The sequence below is a fragment of the Tachypleus tridentatus genome, chromosome 6 (assembly GCF_004210375.1).
Source record: "Tachypleus tridentatus isolate NWPU-2018 chromosome 6, ASM421037v1, whole genome shotgun sequence".
NCBI classification, from domain to species: domain Eukaryota; kingdom Metazoa; phylum Arthropoda; class Merostomata; order Xiphosura; family Limulidae; genus Tachypleus; species Tachypleus tridentatus.
The window spans coordinates 146,668,571-146,687,031 of NC_134830.1; the positions used below are offsets into that span (position 1 = coordinate 146,668,571).

General features: G+C 35.4%; 1 long non-coding RNA gene across 1 annotated transcript; it reads right to left on the reverse strand.

Annotated features, from left to right (window-relative positions):
- Positions 1 to 1,310: 1,310 nt before the first annotated feature.
- LOC143253973 (uncharacterized) lies at positions 1,311 to 9,982 on the reverse strand. Its single transcript, XR_013029923.1, has 3 exons — positions 9,824 to 9,982; positions 3,146 to 3,253; positions 1,311 to 1,740 (listed from the first exon to the last, which is right to left on the reverse strand). It is a non-coding gene; the product is annotated as an uncharacterized LOC143253973 (long non-coding RNA).
- Positions 9,983 to 18,461: the final 8,479 nt, after the last annotated feature.

The window sequence follows — 18,461 nt, forward strand, 5'->3', positions numbered from 1 at the left end:
TTTTATCTCTTCTCCATTGGAAATGACTGATTCCAATGAGTCTTTCATGGAAATGATTATGTGTCAGCCCTCCACCAATAAGAATGCAACATATTTCATGATGCATGTTACTCTCTCTACTCAATTCTACTGAACTATCGCTTTGAGTTTTAGCAAAAAATGAAAGCACCAGTTTTCAGTGGGAAGGAGTGTGAGTGAAGGTAAATACCTATCAAAGATACGTTTTCAATATATGAAAAGTATACCTCCCAATACAATACATTATATTTTCTTACATAAATAGCTAGAATCCCACACCGACTAGATGGATGGACCAGTGCAAGAGAAAGAAAGAAGTATCCTCCAAAAGTGTCTGAAGGCCATTGTTTATGAGATGACACTCAGATTCTAAGATCTGTTAAGGTGATCATACCAACTATGAATTAGGAAAGAGGATTTTACAGGTTAGTCAACTACATTCCGAAACCTAGCCAGATAGTGGAGGTAAGAAAGAGGATCATATCATCTTCATCTCAAGTTCACGAGACTGGAGGGAAGCAACAGCCATACACCCATATATACCCAAAGCTATATATTTATAGCCACAGTTTGTGAAGTACAAAATTCATCTAAACACTTAGATGAATGCTTTACAGTTTTATCTAACTATAATGCTACCACTTCACATACTCATGTTAATATAGAAAATTGAGAGACTGATTCTGAATCCTGACATTTGATATAAAAAAGATGTCTACATAATACAAACATCTTCCTCAAATGTGAAATTGACCACAATGCCCCAAGTATAGTAAGATCTTCAGGATAATAAGCATTGAGGAATAGCAGAAGGGACAGAAGTGTAATAATTTACAAATATCTCCACCGTGACCCACAACATGGATATAGTAACAAGAGTATAAGTTAAGGAATATAGATATCTGTAATATATGTGTGGGAATTTATGTTGACTGGTTCAGTAATAAATCCAAAACCCACAACTGGGAACCAACATCCACATGGAATTGAAATAAGGGATAAACAAAGGTTTAGTGCCTTACATTCAACATTTTATTAAACTACTTTTTTTTTATGTTATACCAGTTAGTATAATATAAAATTTTAGCTAATATTTCATATTTTAATAGTATTTAAATTTTAAGTTTTTATTTCTAGAAGAAAATATTCACAAAAATTCTGAGTTTCCTCTAGTATGATACATGTAGCACATTTTTCTATTCATTACTTTATCCACTACCCCTTCAAAAAAGTACAAAATTAAACAAATTACTCACAATAAAATTGTCATTGCTCTGATAAATCACAAATTTTAAAGCCTTCAATTCTATTTGGTTACACACCCATCTGTCACATCCTTTCTTTCAGAAGTTGTTAATAGTTCTACCTCACATTTATCTATATATTACGTTTTACCAACAGAAAGTCAAACTTCAAATGAATACAAATAGGTTGTGGTTGGTCAAATTAACCAAGCCTGTGTTAAAAAGAGTTAAAAACTACCTGGTCAGGCACCATTTGCCACAGAGAATGATCCAAGTGTTGAGCAATAACAAAAAGGAAAATGACCCCTGAACAGGAAAGAATAAGAAAAAAATAACTTACCCAATCAGAGCTTCATTAAATTCTGAAGAACGGCTACAGAAGGAAGACAACAGTTCAAAGAGGAGGAGCCACAATCCAGTTCAAATATAGAGAGACGAATATATTATAGGTTGTCCACATGGCCAATTGAAGAAGTACCTCCAAGAGATAATGAAAATGAAACATCAATGAAAAGGTAAGGTTTCAAATAGGACGAGAAGGCACCCAAAACTAAGTGTGGGATGAAGATAATAGAGAAGAGTAATCCAATTGAAATAATAACTGAATCCAAATGGCAAAGATGAAAGGTGAAGAATCACAAACAGAGCATGGCTGTCAAGAAAGAAAGAGGCAGGAATGGGCACCACAGAAGGAATCCGTGTGAGTGATATAACACAGAAGACCAAATACAGGATAGAGAAGTATGTCAAGAGCAGGCAAAGGATAAAGGTGAAAATTAAGAGGAAGGGAATGTGGTGAAATGGAGGAGTTTTCTACAGCTGATGAAGAATTAGGGAGGAAAAAAATGATCCAAAGAAAGGACAATAAGTGTAGAAGGATATAGAGTATATGAAACACTGATAGCAAATAAACAAACCACCAATATCCACTAGTAAATAAGAGAAGGAAAGAAGACATAAAGGAAAAGTAAAACAAGAAGCATGGGGAGATTAAGTTAAAGTAAAAATTTTTTTCAATGTAAAGAAAAAAGTAATAAAGAAATTTCATTTTGGTAATTAAATTATTGAAATCACAAAAACAGTTCACGTAAAGAGCACCAAAAGAAAAAAACACCTGAACACAAGAACTGCCAAACAAAAAAGATACTTCACTAAAATTGAACAGAGACACGTGCATCATGAGATTATATCACATTTTGACTGGTGACAAGTGGATTCATGATGATGTTTACAAGACACTTACTCATTGAAATCAGTTAATTCCCATGAAGAAGGGATAATCATTGAAATCAGTTAATTCCCATGGAGGAGGAATAAAAGGTTTGTGGTATGCATTACCATTTTTGCATACAGAGGACAGCATTGAACAAGAATAGTTATTTATGTGAATCGAGGTAATGTACCATAACAGAAAGTACAATTCACAAGCCTCCATGCAGAATAAATAATGCATGAGTTTTATCAATCTTTCATTGAAAATTTTTTACAAAAGAAAGATATTCATTCCAAATTCTTCTCATTGAGAAATTCTGTTCCAAGAAAAGAATATATTTCTTTTGTAAAAATTTTCAACCAAAATATTCCAAAAGCATAGTCATAATAGGTATTGTAGAAAGCACATTATTAGATGTACATGTTTGTCTGCCTACTAAATGACACACACAGTTTCACAAAAATGGAGTAATCATTACAAACAACATAATTCAACTATTCAGTACATGACCCAATCATTCTATCTACTTGTATAATATCAACAGGGAAATATCTGAACCTTGATTTTAATGATAATGTACATTGAGGGAACATCTCACACTCCTTGAAAGGTTACTGAGAAACAGAAGTCATTAGTGTACGTGCATATATATATTTTATATAAACCTTACCAAATTCCATTTTCTTTCTTTTTCCAGATGAATAAACAACTTTTTTTTACTCAACTACTTCAATTTCATGTGCTGCATAAAAGCAAAATACTTTTACTGCATCACAGCCTGAAAAAAAAAATTAAAAAAAGAGCTTAACATAAATTTCTCATTACCTCTTTCAATTTCTCTAACTATGACATACTTTACAGTAAAAAATGTAGTTCACTTGGAAACTAAAACTACTGTATAAAACAATAAATTTCTGCATTGATACTTTTCTGAACAGCATTTTGTTTACTGGTCTATCCTGTTTAGTGATGAGCATGACAGTAATTAATGTGTGATTTCAGATAAGTTATACTTGCAGATGCTTGCTTTTGTGATACGCTTCCAAGTTTCAGAATCTACAGAACTAGTAGTAATTAAAATTTACATTGTGGCTTTTCCCAAAGTTGAAGTGATGCTGTTTACTAACCTAAACACCTCAATTCAAATTATTTTAGTATCTCACACCTAATCCTAAAAAACATGAAACATAAAACATATTTTATCACAATGGATAATAAATATGATTTAACTGTTAGATTTACTTTACTGTAAGTTCTCATATTCATAGAATGTCCTTACGCTATAGAAACATTTTGTTTTGGAAAAAAAATTATTTTTAATTTTTGAATTAATGAACAAAAGTTTCAACATGTCCAGAAAACAAAAAAGAAATTAGTTTTGGTTAATCCAAATATGACATTTATTACATTACAAAACTGTTTTAAGTACATGCTTTTACCTCAAAATTTTCATATATTTCAGGTCACTCTAGTAAACAGTTTAATCTGTTTAGGATGCAAGATAAACCACAAGCATAAAAATATCTGTAATCTACTGCTGGGTTCAAATGCTCATTACAATTTACAGATGCCTCAATGTAATGATCAGCCTCTTCCATTATTTCCAACTACTTCTGTTATTACCTCCAAAGGGTCTGTATCTCAAAACAAACCCTATTAGTATACTCACCAATGACACTTAAGCATATGCGATATATTTGGTCTCACTAGCTTGTAAATGGTGTATGATAAATTTTAAAAATGGCACCCTCAACATTCTGGAGAAGAGCAAGAAATAGAAATTTCTTGATGCCAGCTTTGATTACATTGACCTTGAAAACCTACTCCTAGATCCTCATCATGCCTTGATAATAATGTGGATCCATTTTAGCCCTTCATGGTATGGGGCTACATCATACAGACAAGGAAACTCCTTGGTCACTCCATTTCTGAATGCCAAGTTCAGTCTTGCAACTCAAATCCATGAGATGAGTTTGAGGACAAATAAACAAGTTCACACACAAAGTGAATAAGTACAGGATTTGCAAGGACTTTGCTCTTGAATTGTCCAATATATATGAAAGAATTTCAATCACAACATGACCACTGAAGACTATCGAGTATGAGGGTGTTCATACTGTATCAAAGTTTTAGACCTAAACTTAGTTTCAACATCCTTTTACTACAGCTAAACACTTAGATAAATGCTTTACAGTTTTACCTAACTACAATGCGACCACTCCACATACTCATGGAATAAGTCTCTTACAAGTTACTATTTCTTCTCTGCTAACTTTACATACATATTTTATAATATTGACACTTGTATTTCATCGTCTGACCCAGTCATTAAGACTGTCAAAGCTAGTTTAAATGAGACATTTTCAATAGAATGAGTTCCTCCATTATCTCAAAATAACAAAAAATTGGGAAATATTGATGTCCAAGGAGCTATTCAAATTGCAGAGAAAAAAACAAAACAAAAACTAAAAATATATCTCTAACAGACAGACAGACCACTCATTGTATTCTCCCAATTTGCAAAATTAACATTTTCTTTATATGAAAATATATTTCTCATAGACATTTACCTCTCTTGAGAACTGAGAGTAATCACCTCACCTCACTACTGAAAAATACTAGTGTATGTACAAGTGCAAGCCTCGAAAGAAACTCCAACCCCTATATTTATTAATGTGTATTGCACCAACCTATGATGTAATCAACATTTGAACACTGCCCTCTCTCAGCTGGAGGGCAACATGTCCTCCAAGAACAGTAAACCCTGTAACACTAACATTTCAACAAAATCTCACTGTTGACAAGGTAGAAGAAACACATTGGAAGTGGGGTGGGACATTCTACAAAGAAATGAATACATATCTGATATGTTTAAGTAAGGAAAATATTAACTTCAGAAGCATTACCCATCTAACCACAGAACAGCTCTGATAACTAAGGGTCCTGTGTATATAAAGAAATTAAAAATTTGAGCTCCTTTCTAAAACTGTAGCATCAAATTGTAAAAATTCATGGTGTATGTCAACTTCTATAATGGGAACACCTAATGGGACATCATTTTGTGAGAAATCACATTATTTACATGCACAGAATACTCTTCACCCATCAATGGTTTGTCAGACACACCATTTGCATGGTGCTAAAGTGTCACACAGGTGGGAGAATTTTAATTGTTCAGATGGCCAATATGTCTTAATGTCTTAGTCGATCAGCTGAGCACTAGTGTGTAGTGCAGCAGGGTAATAAATAATTCAGACTGTATAGTACCTGAAAAAATACTAAAATAAGAAGATACAAAAATAAATATCACAGACATGTCCCTCAAAGTGAGCTCAAAACCCATCCAACTGGCTTAACCACCAAGAATGGCTTGGTTCACAGTGTTGAGAGTAGCCTGTACTATAATTTCAGGTTACACCTCACCCTACTTTCAATCAAGGGCTGTGTCACTTGGTCACATACCAATGAGATTACACTGACTCAAAGGGGATCTATCCAAATCAACCTTCCAAAAGGCTGGGGAATGGGAAAAAAAGGGTTATTCCTTTATTTCACTAGAGGAAAATGGAAAGGAGAAATTGGCATAGAGGAGGACAGTGAAGAAGTGTTGATCAAACAACTGTTTGTTGTTTTATTGTAGTTCTACACATCAGAATATCTGTTCTTTTGCTACCAAAGGGAATATAATACCAGATTTTAGCATTATAAATCCATAAAATTACCACTGACCTTCAAGGTGTCTGAGAAAACAAGAATTTTCTATCATTTGCATAATGTCCAACACTGAGACTGTGCAATAGACTACACCAAGCTCTAGTCAGTTCTGAAAGCAAGGTTACACCTGGTTCTTTTTTTTTCTTTCCTGAAGTATGACCTGAAAGGTAAGGTACTTACTTTACAAATCCAGTCTTGCAGAAAACCCCATCTCAACTATGAGCAATGAAAAAGGGAAGATTGGCTTAACACTATCTGTTATCCCCCATTCAGTATGAATGTCAGAAGAAAAGGAAATAGTCCCTGCTAGGCATCACTAGCCACATAGTGGGTTCCATAATTTTCAATATATATATTCACAGAGGTATAATAATAGTGATGAAATATCTATAAAAGCATTTGATCAGTCTCTTTGTACCACAACCTCTGGAAAGATTGGAGAACAGCTATTGTAAAGCTAAAAAACAAAGAGGCAGGTGAAAACTAAATGTCAAGTAAATAATAGAACACAAGTTAAAGGGGTCATATGCATCTCTAATCTTCAAGATCTCATTAAGAAGATATCAATGGTTAGAAACAAGACAAGAAGTAAAAATTAACATTTTTTACACTGAAAATGTATTTTGATAGAGTCTTACCTCTACTCACACAACAGTTTTGTCTGACTTCTGCTGCACTCAATATGCACAAAGTTTTGCTTGCCATTAGCCTTCACACTCTAACCTACCTTCACATGTTTTCATGTGAGAGAGCTGCATGAAAGCATGCAACAACTCTCCACCAACAGAAATGTGAGACAGCTTGTAGGTTAACTGACCCACTTTGTGCAGCTTAGCCAAATTCACTTTGCGATTGAGCAAAAGAACATACACCAGAAGTGTGGAGAAATACATTCTTAATGGAGGAAAATGCTAACTTCCTATATGATATCTTACCTTCTCTAACTGAATAGCTAGAACCCCACACTAACCCATAGTGGGACTAGTATAATAGTACCTTGAAAATCTCCCTTCAAAAAATGTATTTTGATAGAGCCTTACCTCTACTCACACAACAGTTTTGTCTGACTTCTGCTGCACTCAATATGCACAAAGTTTTGCTGGCCATTAGCCTTCAGACTCTAACCTACCTTCACATGTTTTCATGTGAGAGAGCTGCATGAAAGCATGCAACAACTCTCCACCAACAGAAATGTGAGACAGCTTGTAGGATAACTGACCCACTTTGTGCAGCTTAGCCAAATTCACTTTGCGATTGAGCAAAAGAACATACACTAGAAGTGTGGAGAAATACATTCTTAATGGAAGAAAATGCTAACTTCCTATATGATATCTTACCTTCTCTAACTGAATAGCTAGAACCCCACACTAACCCATAGTGGGACTAGTATAATAGTACCTTGAAAATCTCCCTTCAAAAAACTTACAAAGAAAGCCCATGGGACGTGTGATTAAAGAATATGTAAGGTATCCATGGAAGACTGCATCACTTTTGAGCCAGATATACTCCACTTATGAAACTGAAGTGTCATAATAAGAGTAGAAGCACATGGAGGGACCCCTGGTGTAAAGTGGCTGTGGCATCACAGACTGCACAGCAGAGTCCAACCTCAACCAACATTGGCAAAACTGTCATAACAATATCAAGTCCATATATGGAAGAGGGTCCTCTACCATTAACCTCAGACACAGGAACTGGAAGGGAAGAAGATCATTCATTTCAAGGACCTGCATACTTATATGGGCATGTCCAACATAGCTAATACTAGTACCTCTTAGCAACTGACATCCGTTCAATGGTAGAAAGATGGACAGTAATGTGGCAGTTCAAATTCAGTCTGGAATCAAACAGGCAGTGTTGGGAATGATCCATCCAGTCAGAATTAGTACGAGAGTACCTGAGCCACTCATATGAGGAGACTTGTGTGTCTGGTCAAGTACCATCCAACACCAGTAAACCCTATAGAACCAATATCTGAGCAATGGTAAGAAGGATGATGACCACCTAGAAGAATGAACTGCATCTTGACAGAAATAATTCAGTCCATAATGAGACACCATCTGGAAAAGTATGCTATCTACACTAGCAGAATGCCACTACCCTACTCTCAAATGAGTAGAACTGAAAATACTAAAGAAGAAACTTTCATGGTCCACCATCCCAGCAGCTAAGAGCTGGGAAGTGGTACAAAATCGCACCAGAAGAAGGGGATAAAATGCACAAGAGAGTCTGGTGGAATGCAGCACCAGAAATAGTGCAACAGATGACCATGAAACTTTATTTTGTAAAGCAAGCAACTTCTGGATCAGACAAACAAAGGAGCATCAGGGATGGGGAGCAATCACCTTCTTTATCCATGTGAGTCCATGAATGTACGGTCTAGGACAAACATATTTATGATGCAAAACACTGGAAGGAAAAACCTACAAGCAGTCTTGATGAATATCCCATCTCAACAGTGGACATTATTGACCTAAATGGCCATATAGTGTGGGTTTAAGAATAAGTACACCTGGTCAGGCAACACTTGTACAGAGCAGGATCCATAAATGTGAGAAAGGCCCCTTTAAAGAAAAAAAACTAGAAAAACAGCACCTACCTACTCATAGAGAAACCACAAAATTTACACTGGCAAGGGTAGATAGACAATAACTTTTAAAACAGGAAGTGGCAAAACAATAAAGGTAATGTACAATAAATGTATAAAGAAAGGAAATAATTCCAATGAATGAACAAATGTGAATCACAGAAAGGTGAAGTGAGAGCCATGTTGCAGTAAAGCCATGACAGAACATTAGAGGTGATCCAGTTTGGAACAAAAATAAAGGTGAGACATGAAAGGGAGGAAAATCATCTTCATGTGTAGACAATAATTTGGGCAGAAAAGATTGATCTTGGTAGAGGTGACATAAGTTCTGTGATAAGATATATGAGAAACACCAAAAGCAAACAAATCTGAATATCAATATCCACAAGCCAAAAGGAAAAGGGAAAAATATCTTTAAGGAGAGATAATATAAGGAACAGGATAACACAGGCTTGAAGAGATGAAGTGTAAGGGTACAGAAGAAGACATCCAAGTTCCATTGAATTTGAGAATGGAAAATCAGGAAAAGACTGTTTAATTCAATGGTCTTTGGTAAAGTTAAGTCTACAGACATGCAAAATGGGAGAGACAGGCACCTACTTGACTGGAACAGCTCTTGAAACAAGTAACTTTCAGGATGTGTGATATTTCTTTAGAAGTGACGGAAATTATATAGTAACAAGATCACCACAGACAGGAAAGAGAAAACCCCTGCGAGGTTCTTAAGGAGGAGAAATGTGATGGGGTCTGCTGGTTTAATTTTATATTACATTATACCTTAATCTATACTAAAGTAACGACTACATACACTTCTCATAGTTATTTAGCAACTTACTTTAATTTACATAAATTAACCGGATTACACATCACTTAGGTATGGCTAACCAGTTAAAATAAATCAGAAACGGTAAGCCTAAAAAGTTTGACTGTTACATTCATGATTACTAACACTGTATTATTTTTATGAAATCATTCTTATATCGAACGTTTTAAACTTAAATTTAAAACCTTACTATATTTTCCCACTTGACGACAAGCATAACTTACTACTGAAATAATACATTTCCTAAAATCATGTAAGATTGTATTGCCGACAAAAGTACATTAACAAGTATAACCCTAACGAGAAGTATGGGAACTGAGTTATGAAAATAACGCCAATCTTCCCATGAAGAATTCACAACATGTAAACAAACTCATTTCCAACGAATGGTATCTAAGACTGTCGACGCGCTATCTATGAAAACGGATTTGAAATTAATAAATAACTGAAAATTTCCACTAACAGATATGCGTTGAAATTGAAAGAAAAATATAGTTACCTTTTCTATATATTTTAGAAAATATCGATTGTATCAATTTTATTTAAGATTTTAGATATTTCAATTTGATCACCCTGTATTTTCACGAACGAACAACTTAAGATGTCTTAATATAAATTAATTTATCTCAATTCAAGATAAGTCCGATTACTTCAACGAAGCTTATCGACAACTTAATAAGACAAAATAAAAATGTTGTAGGTCAAACCTCTAAGAAGTTAATTACCAGCTTAATGACATAAACCACTATAAAGAAAATAAAGATAGATTTGGGCCCCATATCGTAATTTCTGGAAAATAACCGAAGATATGCTACATACGAGGTCTGTTAAAAAAATACGCGGACTGACGTCATAAAACAAAATGTACTTTATTTAGAAGTTACAGGTCTGGGACCCCTTCAAAGTACTCTCCTCCCCAACGCACACACTTATCCCAACGGCGTTTCCACTTGTTGAAACAGTCCTGGTACGCTTCTTTTGTAATGTCCTCCAGCTCCTTCGTCGCATTTGCCTTGATTTCGGGAATCGTCTCAAATCTTCTTCCTTTCAAGGGTCTTTTGAGTTTGGGGAACAAGAAAAAATCGCAAGGAGCAAGGTCAGGTGAGTAGGGGTGGGGAAGAACAGTGATCGAGTGTTTGGCCAAAAACTCACGAGTTCTGAGGGCTGAATTTCGCAGCAACGCGGTGCATCTTCAATTTTTCGGTCAAAATCTCGTAACAAGATCCAACTGATATCCCACACTCTTCAGCAAGCTTCCTGACAGTCAGACGTCGATTTGCTTGCACCAGAGAATTGATTTTGTCGACGTGTGGGTCGTCAGTTGACGTGGAAGGACGTTCAGGACGCTCATCATCTTCAATGGACTGTCGACCATCCTTAAAACGTTCATGCCACTTGAAACATGCCGTACGCTTCATAGCAACATCACCGTAAGCCGTGTTAAGCATAGCAAAAGTTTCAGTCGCATATTTTCCAAGTTTAACACAAAATTTCACAGCAAGTCGTTGCTCCTTCAGGTCATTCATTCTGAAATCCGCCAAACGAAAAGAATCGCACTTCACTTAAAACCGCGTAGCTAATACACAAATGAAGATATCTGCAATCGGGAAATGGCGTCGTAATCAGCTGATCTATGCGAACCTAGCGACACCAAGCGGATTCCCCTGGAACCAACTGGAGCCGCGCAATTCAAACAGTCCGCGTATTATTTTTTTGAACAGCCCTCGTAGTTTTACAAATTATGGTTGTTTGTTTGTTCGCTTATGAATTTCGCACAAAGCTACTCGAGGGTTATCTGCGCTAGCCGTCCCTAATTTAGCAGTGTAAGACTAGAGGAAAGGCAGCTAATCATCACCACCCACCGCCAAGTCTTGGGTTACTCTTTTACCAACAAATAGTGGGATTGACCGTCACGTTACAATGCTCTCACGGCTGAACGGGCGAGCATGTTTGGTGCGACAGGGATTCGAACCCGTGATCCTCGCATTACGAGTCGAACGCCTTAACCTACCTGGCCATGCCAAGCCCTACAAAATATGAGGATACAATTGAGAGAGAGAGGACGTTAAAAATTTAAGTTCTCACAGATTTATAAAATTTGTTTAATATTTGCATTAGCAAATTATAGTACTTAGGTTAAGTAATACAATAATAATTAGTTATAGAAATTTTGATAAATGAAAGTAACACGGTAAATGCTTTAGCTTCGAGTTCAGTGTGTGTGCACACGTGTTTTGTTACAGCAAAGCCACATCGGGCTATCTGTTAAGTTCGTAGAGTTCAGTGGTGTAAATTTTACTGCAAAGTTTGTTTGCTTTGTTTTGGATTTCACAGAAAGTTAAACGAGAGCTATCTGCGCTAGCCATCCCTAATTTAGCAGTATAAGACTAAAGGGAAGACAGCTATTCATCACCACCCACCGCCAACCCTTGGGCTACTGTTTTACCAACGAATAGTAAAATTGACCATCACATTATAACGTCCCCACGGCTGAAAGGGTGAGCATGTTTTTGTGGCGAGGATTCGAATTCACGACCCTCGGATTACTTACTAGTCGGGCTTTTCTGCAAAGTAAGCTTAATAGGAGTAACGGTACTTTAGGCTTAAGTATATTTCAACTAACTGATAAATCGTAAAACAGGATACATGCACTGTTTTATTAAACATACAATCTAAAAACTAATTTATTGCTTCTTGGTGTTTGAAGAATCAACTTGTTTACTTGAACTAAGATCCATTAGTTTAACTTTATCTTATACTGTTATAGACTTAAGGTAGGTTATAAATCCGACTAAATACATTTTATTATTAACGTTACGTAATTTGTTAGTTCCAATAAATCATAAAGTTCCATTTCTAAGTTTTAAATAATTAATGATAACATTTATTACTTTTTGTGTGAGGACGAAGTAGAGTTTCTTTGTTTAGAATTAAGCACAAAGCTATACAGTGCTCTGCCCACAATGGTTATCTAAACCCGGTTTTTAGCGGTGCGAGCCCACAAACATACACCTGTGCCACGAAGGGGGGGGGGACAAAGTAGTGAGCAAAGAATAATAGTTTTTTAAACGTTAGGATTAACAGTGTTAACAATAGGCTACTGGTATTTAACATTAAGTATTTATTTCCAGTCTGTAAGTATAAATACAGTGGTGGCCCGGCATGACCAAGCGTGTTAAGGCGTGCAACTCGTAATCCGAGGGTCGCGGGTTCGCATCCCTGTCGCGCCAAACATGCTCGCCCTTTCAGCCGTGGGGGCGTTATAATGTTACGGTCAATCCCACTATTCGTTGGTAAAAGAGTAGCCCAAGAGTTGGCGGTGGGTGGTGATGACTAGCTGCCTTCCCTCTAGTCTTACACTGCTAAATTAGGGACGGCTAGCACAGATAGCCCTCGAGTAGCTTTGTGCGAAATTCAAAAACAAACATAAATACAGTGGTTAAGACTAATGTAGAAGTTAAGTGCTTACAGTTTTTAGGTGTAATTGGTGTGATCATTTGGTTTTATTTGGGAATTCGGGACTGGCATGTGCTTTTAAGGAAGCTAGAACTGAAGAGGTGCAATTTTTTATGTAGAGTTTGTAGGTTGGAGAAGAAGTTGGAGGTTTTCCTAACCAAAGTAAAGGCAACATATAAAGAGAAACATATACTGTGAGAAATGTCATCAAGATTTCAGAGTTTAAGCATGTATGTGCAAAGAATACATTTGTTGATAAACACATTCAGAAAAGGTAGAAAGAGTACTGTTAGAGTAAAAAGTAGTGAATTTTATTATTGGAAGGAACTATTGGAAGGAAGGAAAACAAAAGAGTCAGAAAAGGATACAGATGATAAGAAGATTACAGTTATAGGCGAATCTTTTACAAGACATGTGAATAGAATAGTCTGTGGGGTAAATAGGGAGAAAATTAGATTATGCTACCCATGGGCACAGGTGGAGGATATAATTAATATAGCATGAGATATAATAAATGAGGCTAGCATAAATTCAATGTTTGTGGTGCATGTATGGAATACTGATGTTGAGAAAAGTAAGAGTAGCTAATTGGTAATTACAAAAGGTTGATAAAGGCATTAAAAATAAAGGTTGTAACTTAATTTTGTTAGAAATATCATTCAGAAATAAGTGAGAATGAAGCTATAAATAGGTAAGTAGGGCTAAATGATAGATTTAGGTTAATATGTAAGGATGAGCAGACAGGCAGGTAGGACTTGTGGAATTAGTTCAGTGGAAGAAAACATTTTGGAAGGGATGGTTTACATTTAAAGAGGGCAGGGACTGTCTTGTTTGCTAAGGTTATTAACTCAACCAAAAGCGAAGTTTTGAACAGGGATTAAACAGTGGTGAGGACGAGGGAAAACAAAGTGCAAAAAGAATAAGAAGCAGATAAAAGTTTAGCATAGGAAATGAGTATAAAAGTAGTTAGAAGGATAGGCTTAATTGTTACTATCATAATGATAGAAGTATAAGAAATAAAATAGATTACTTTGGGGTACTGGTAGAAATAGAAAATTTTGATTTAAGGGGATAAGTGAAACATAGTTTTATATAGATATATCAATAGATGATTTTGATGACATAAATGTGTTTAAAATATATGGTTATTTAAAAGAAACAGAGTAGTAAAGAGTAAGAGAGAAGTGGCTCTTTATGTAATGTATGTGTAAAATCTTGTTGAAATTGAGAATATTAAGGGTAACACCAAGGATATTGAATCTATTTGGGTTTCTGTTAGTGTATATCAAGGGAAAAAGCTCTTAGTAAGAATTTGTTACAGACCATCAGATAAAACTGATAAAATTAGTGAGATTAAGATTTCAGCTGTTATTGAAGTCATAATTATGAGTGATTTTTGTTTCAAACTTATTAACTGGGAAATGCTAGAGTCAAACCATGAAGGAGAAAAGTTTCTGGAAACTATTCAAGATGGATTTCGTCACCAGTTGGTCAATGAATCTACTAGAAATAATGATATTTTAGATTCCTTATTAATTTCTGATACAGAAATGGTTGAGAGGGTGAAAATTGGAAAAGAGATAAGTACAAGTGATCACTGTTGTATTAGGTTTGATGTTTTGCTGCATATGAAAATCAGGAATAATGATATTTTGATTCCAAATTTCAAAAAAGCAAAGTTTGAAGGAATGCAACAAAAATTATTTGTTGTGAATTGGGCAGCTGAGCAAATGTAAAAAATGTATAAAGAAACAAATTTCAATACTGAAAACAAATATATTCCTTACAGAAAGAAAATGGTAGCTACAAGTAAAACACCAAATTAGCTCACAAATAATATAAGTGATGAAATTAAAGAAAAGCATCATAAATATAAGAAAGATATTGGTATGACAGAAGATTTAGGAGGTCTTAGAAACTCAAGCAAGTTGTTAACAGGATTTTGGACATCAAAAGGATGTATGAGAAAAACTGGCTGAAAATGTAAAAATTAACAGCAAGGATTTATTGAAATACATTAAATGAAAACAAAACGTTAGAACAGGGGTAGGATCCTAGAGCAATGATGAAGGAAGGCTAGTATCTCACAGTTATGAGATGGCTGGATTATTAATTTTTTTTAATACTGTTTTAAATATAAAACAGTATAACTGAAAGATAGTTTTATATAGATGTATTAATAGATGATTTTGATGACATAAATGTGTTTAAAATACATGGTTATTTAAAAGAAACAGAGTAGAAATCTTATGATTTCAAATAACCAGGAATTAAAATTAAAAGTGCATTAAACGTCAATATGTATCAAATTTATGATATTAGCTAACAAGATTGATATACACACTTCTTTTTTAACACAAATATATTTTGATTTGATTTTGAACACAACAAAATAATTCATAATAATGGTTATTACAACTAGTTATTATAAATAATGATCTATATACAATAGTTTTACAAACTTAAAATAATCCTATAATGTTGAGTACCCAGATATTTGATGACTTACTACAAGAGAAAAGCGATAATAATAGTTAATATCTGTTATTTCAGAAAAAGGCCTGGCGTGGCCTAGCGCGTTAAGGCGTGCGCTTCGTAATCTGAGGGTCGCGGTTTCGCGCTCGAGTCGCGCCAAAACATGCTCGCCCTCCCAGCCGTGGGGGCGTTATAATGTTACGGTCAATCCCACTATTCGTTGGTAAAAGAGTAGCCCAAGAGTTGGCGGTGGGTGGTGATGACTAGCTGCCTTCCCTCTAGTCTTACACTGCTAAATTAGGGACGGCTAGCACAGATAGCCCTCGAGTAGCTTTGTGCGAAATTCCAAAACAAACAAACAAATATTTCAAAACAATAAAAAATCATGTACTTCCTCAACCAACAATGATAAAACAAAAAAAACTTCTCACTAATAGATTCAAGAAGTTTTTTCAAATATCAGAGTAATTAATTAAAGAAGGTTCAAACAGTTGCGAAGAAACACCAAGTGATGGCATGCTAGTCATAACTTATCAACTCTTGTGAATTACAGGCCTGGCATGGCCAAGCGCGTAAGGCATGCGACTCGTAATCCGAGGGTTGCGGGTTCACGCCCGCGTCGCGCTAAACATGCTCGCCCTCTCAGCCGTGGGGGCGTATAATGTGACGGTCAATCCCACTATTCGTTGGCAAAAGAGTAGCCCAAGAGTTGGCGGTGGGTGGTGATAGCTGCCTTCCCTCTAGTCTTACACTGCTAAATTAGGGACGGCTAGCATAGATAGCCCTCGAGTAGCTTTGTGCGAAATTCCAAAAACAAACAAACTTGTAAATTACAATGAGACGAAATGTCATCCCGACATTTTTACATCTTAAAAATACTCCTATTCAATAAATTCCCAAATTTACTCTAATCAACGCAGTTAAGAAAATACATGTACTTATTTCTATATGGCTGTTGGCTACCGATCTGCAAAGTATTTCACCCCTGACGATTGAAGAAGAGCAAACGTTGTTCGCTCCACTACAAAAGAGCTTTCTCTATCCATACCAGCCGTTTTTACTTATATATTTCACCCCTACAATTAGCCTCTGTTTTTTGTTTGTTTTTATCTATGACAAGTTTGAAAGGTTTGTCTGACAGTGGTCTGCATCCTGTTGTTTTAGCTTGGTGTAAGAGAATTCTTTAAAAGCTTTGTTTTATTTATATTGGTACAGTCAGAAACCAATTGTATCTTTGGGAAAGCTGCCTTAGAAAGTTTGGAAAGAAATTCATTAGTGGCAGCAAGTAGGTTATGCTCAGCAACAAAATAAGCAAAATATTCCTCTCTATTGATATTGAAAACGGGTTAGCCCTATGTTAGCGCGATGGATTTTGGTATTGGTGAGTCGGTTTCGAATTCATGTGATACTACGAAATTTCTCCTCCCCGCTGCACTTTAACTTACGGATGAGCTATAAGAGTGGCAATCAATTTCTTAATGTGGATAATGGAAGGTAATGTGCTATTGACTGGTTGTCTTCCATCTAATCAGTAGTTCAAAATTATAGATAGTGATCTTAAATACAAATAATCTTGATATTACCAGCAAAAGAAAATTAGCATTTATAGAAAATGTTCCTGGAATGAAAAATTGTTGTTAAAATGAATAAAATATGCTAGTATCAAATTCTAACAAATGTTATTTCATTATTTACCTGATATCAATTATTAAATGTTTGTTTGCTGTTAAGCACGAACGTACACAATAGGCTATCTATTCTCAGCTAACTATGGGTATCGAAACCCACTTTTTACTATTATAAGTTCTCGGATTTGTCATCGAGCTATTAGGCGCAAGATTAAGTAATCCATTATCAAATAAATCGTCATAATTTGTATTAATAGTTCATAATTCCTTAATAATATTTGCTATAAAGAAATATAATAAACTACAAAGCATTTCATGGTTTAAATTACTTAATAAGTTGTGCGTAGCAAATTAAGTTAAATAAACAAAAAATTTATTTAATTGATCATTTGTGGAGCATGAAGAAATATTTTAAACGTAGGGGAAATATTGTAATGTTCCACCTTTGTCTTTAAAAGGCCCGGCATGGCCAGGTGGGTTAAAGCGTTCACTCGTAATCTGGAAGTCACGGGTTTGAATCCCGGTCACACCAAACATGATCGCCCTTTCAGCCTTAAGGGCGTTATAATGTCACGGTCAATCCCATTGTTCGTTGGTAAAAGAGTAGCCCAAGAGTTGGCGGTGGGTAGTGATGACTAGCTGCCTTCCCTCTAGTCTTACACTGCTAAATTAGGGACGGATAGCACAGATAGCCCTCGAGTAACTTTACGCGAAATTCAAAACAAACAAACCTAATGGAAAAGTGGTAGTATACGGACTTACAACGCTAAAATTCGCTGTTCGATTCCCGAGGTAGAAAAAGCAGATTGCCCAATGTAACTTTAAAAATGAACAAACAAGCTGTAAATAATGTTGTATTAAGTCACTCACAATAAAAAAGAAAGATCTAACTGACCGTTTGTGTGGTTTTATACGAAACTTTAATTTGAAATGGTTCCAGATACTTTTAAAAAAATAATCTTATAATGGAAATATTTATCAGGAAATCAATTTGAGCTGTAGGTTTTGTGAGTTTAATGAATGTGAGCGTAGCTCCTTTGCGACGTTTGAAAGCTTATTTGATTTATGTAATGCATATTGGAGTGTAAAACATTTCGCTTTACAGCTTTTTTAAGCTGTACTGACAGTAAAAGCCTTCAATTGCTGTAGATGAATTCTATAAAGTCGTTTGAGATAACTAGTAGCAACACTATATATGCAAAAACGGCTCGTTTGGGTTGAAACCTGTAGGTGAACCTGAAGATGATCGAAGAAGGTCGAAACGTTGTTCGCTCTTCTACGTAAAATATTTTCTCAATCCAAA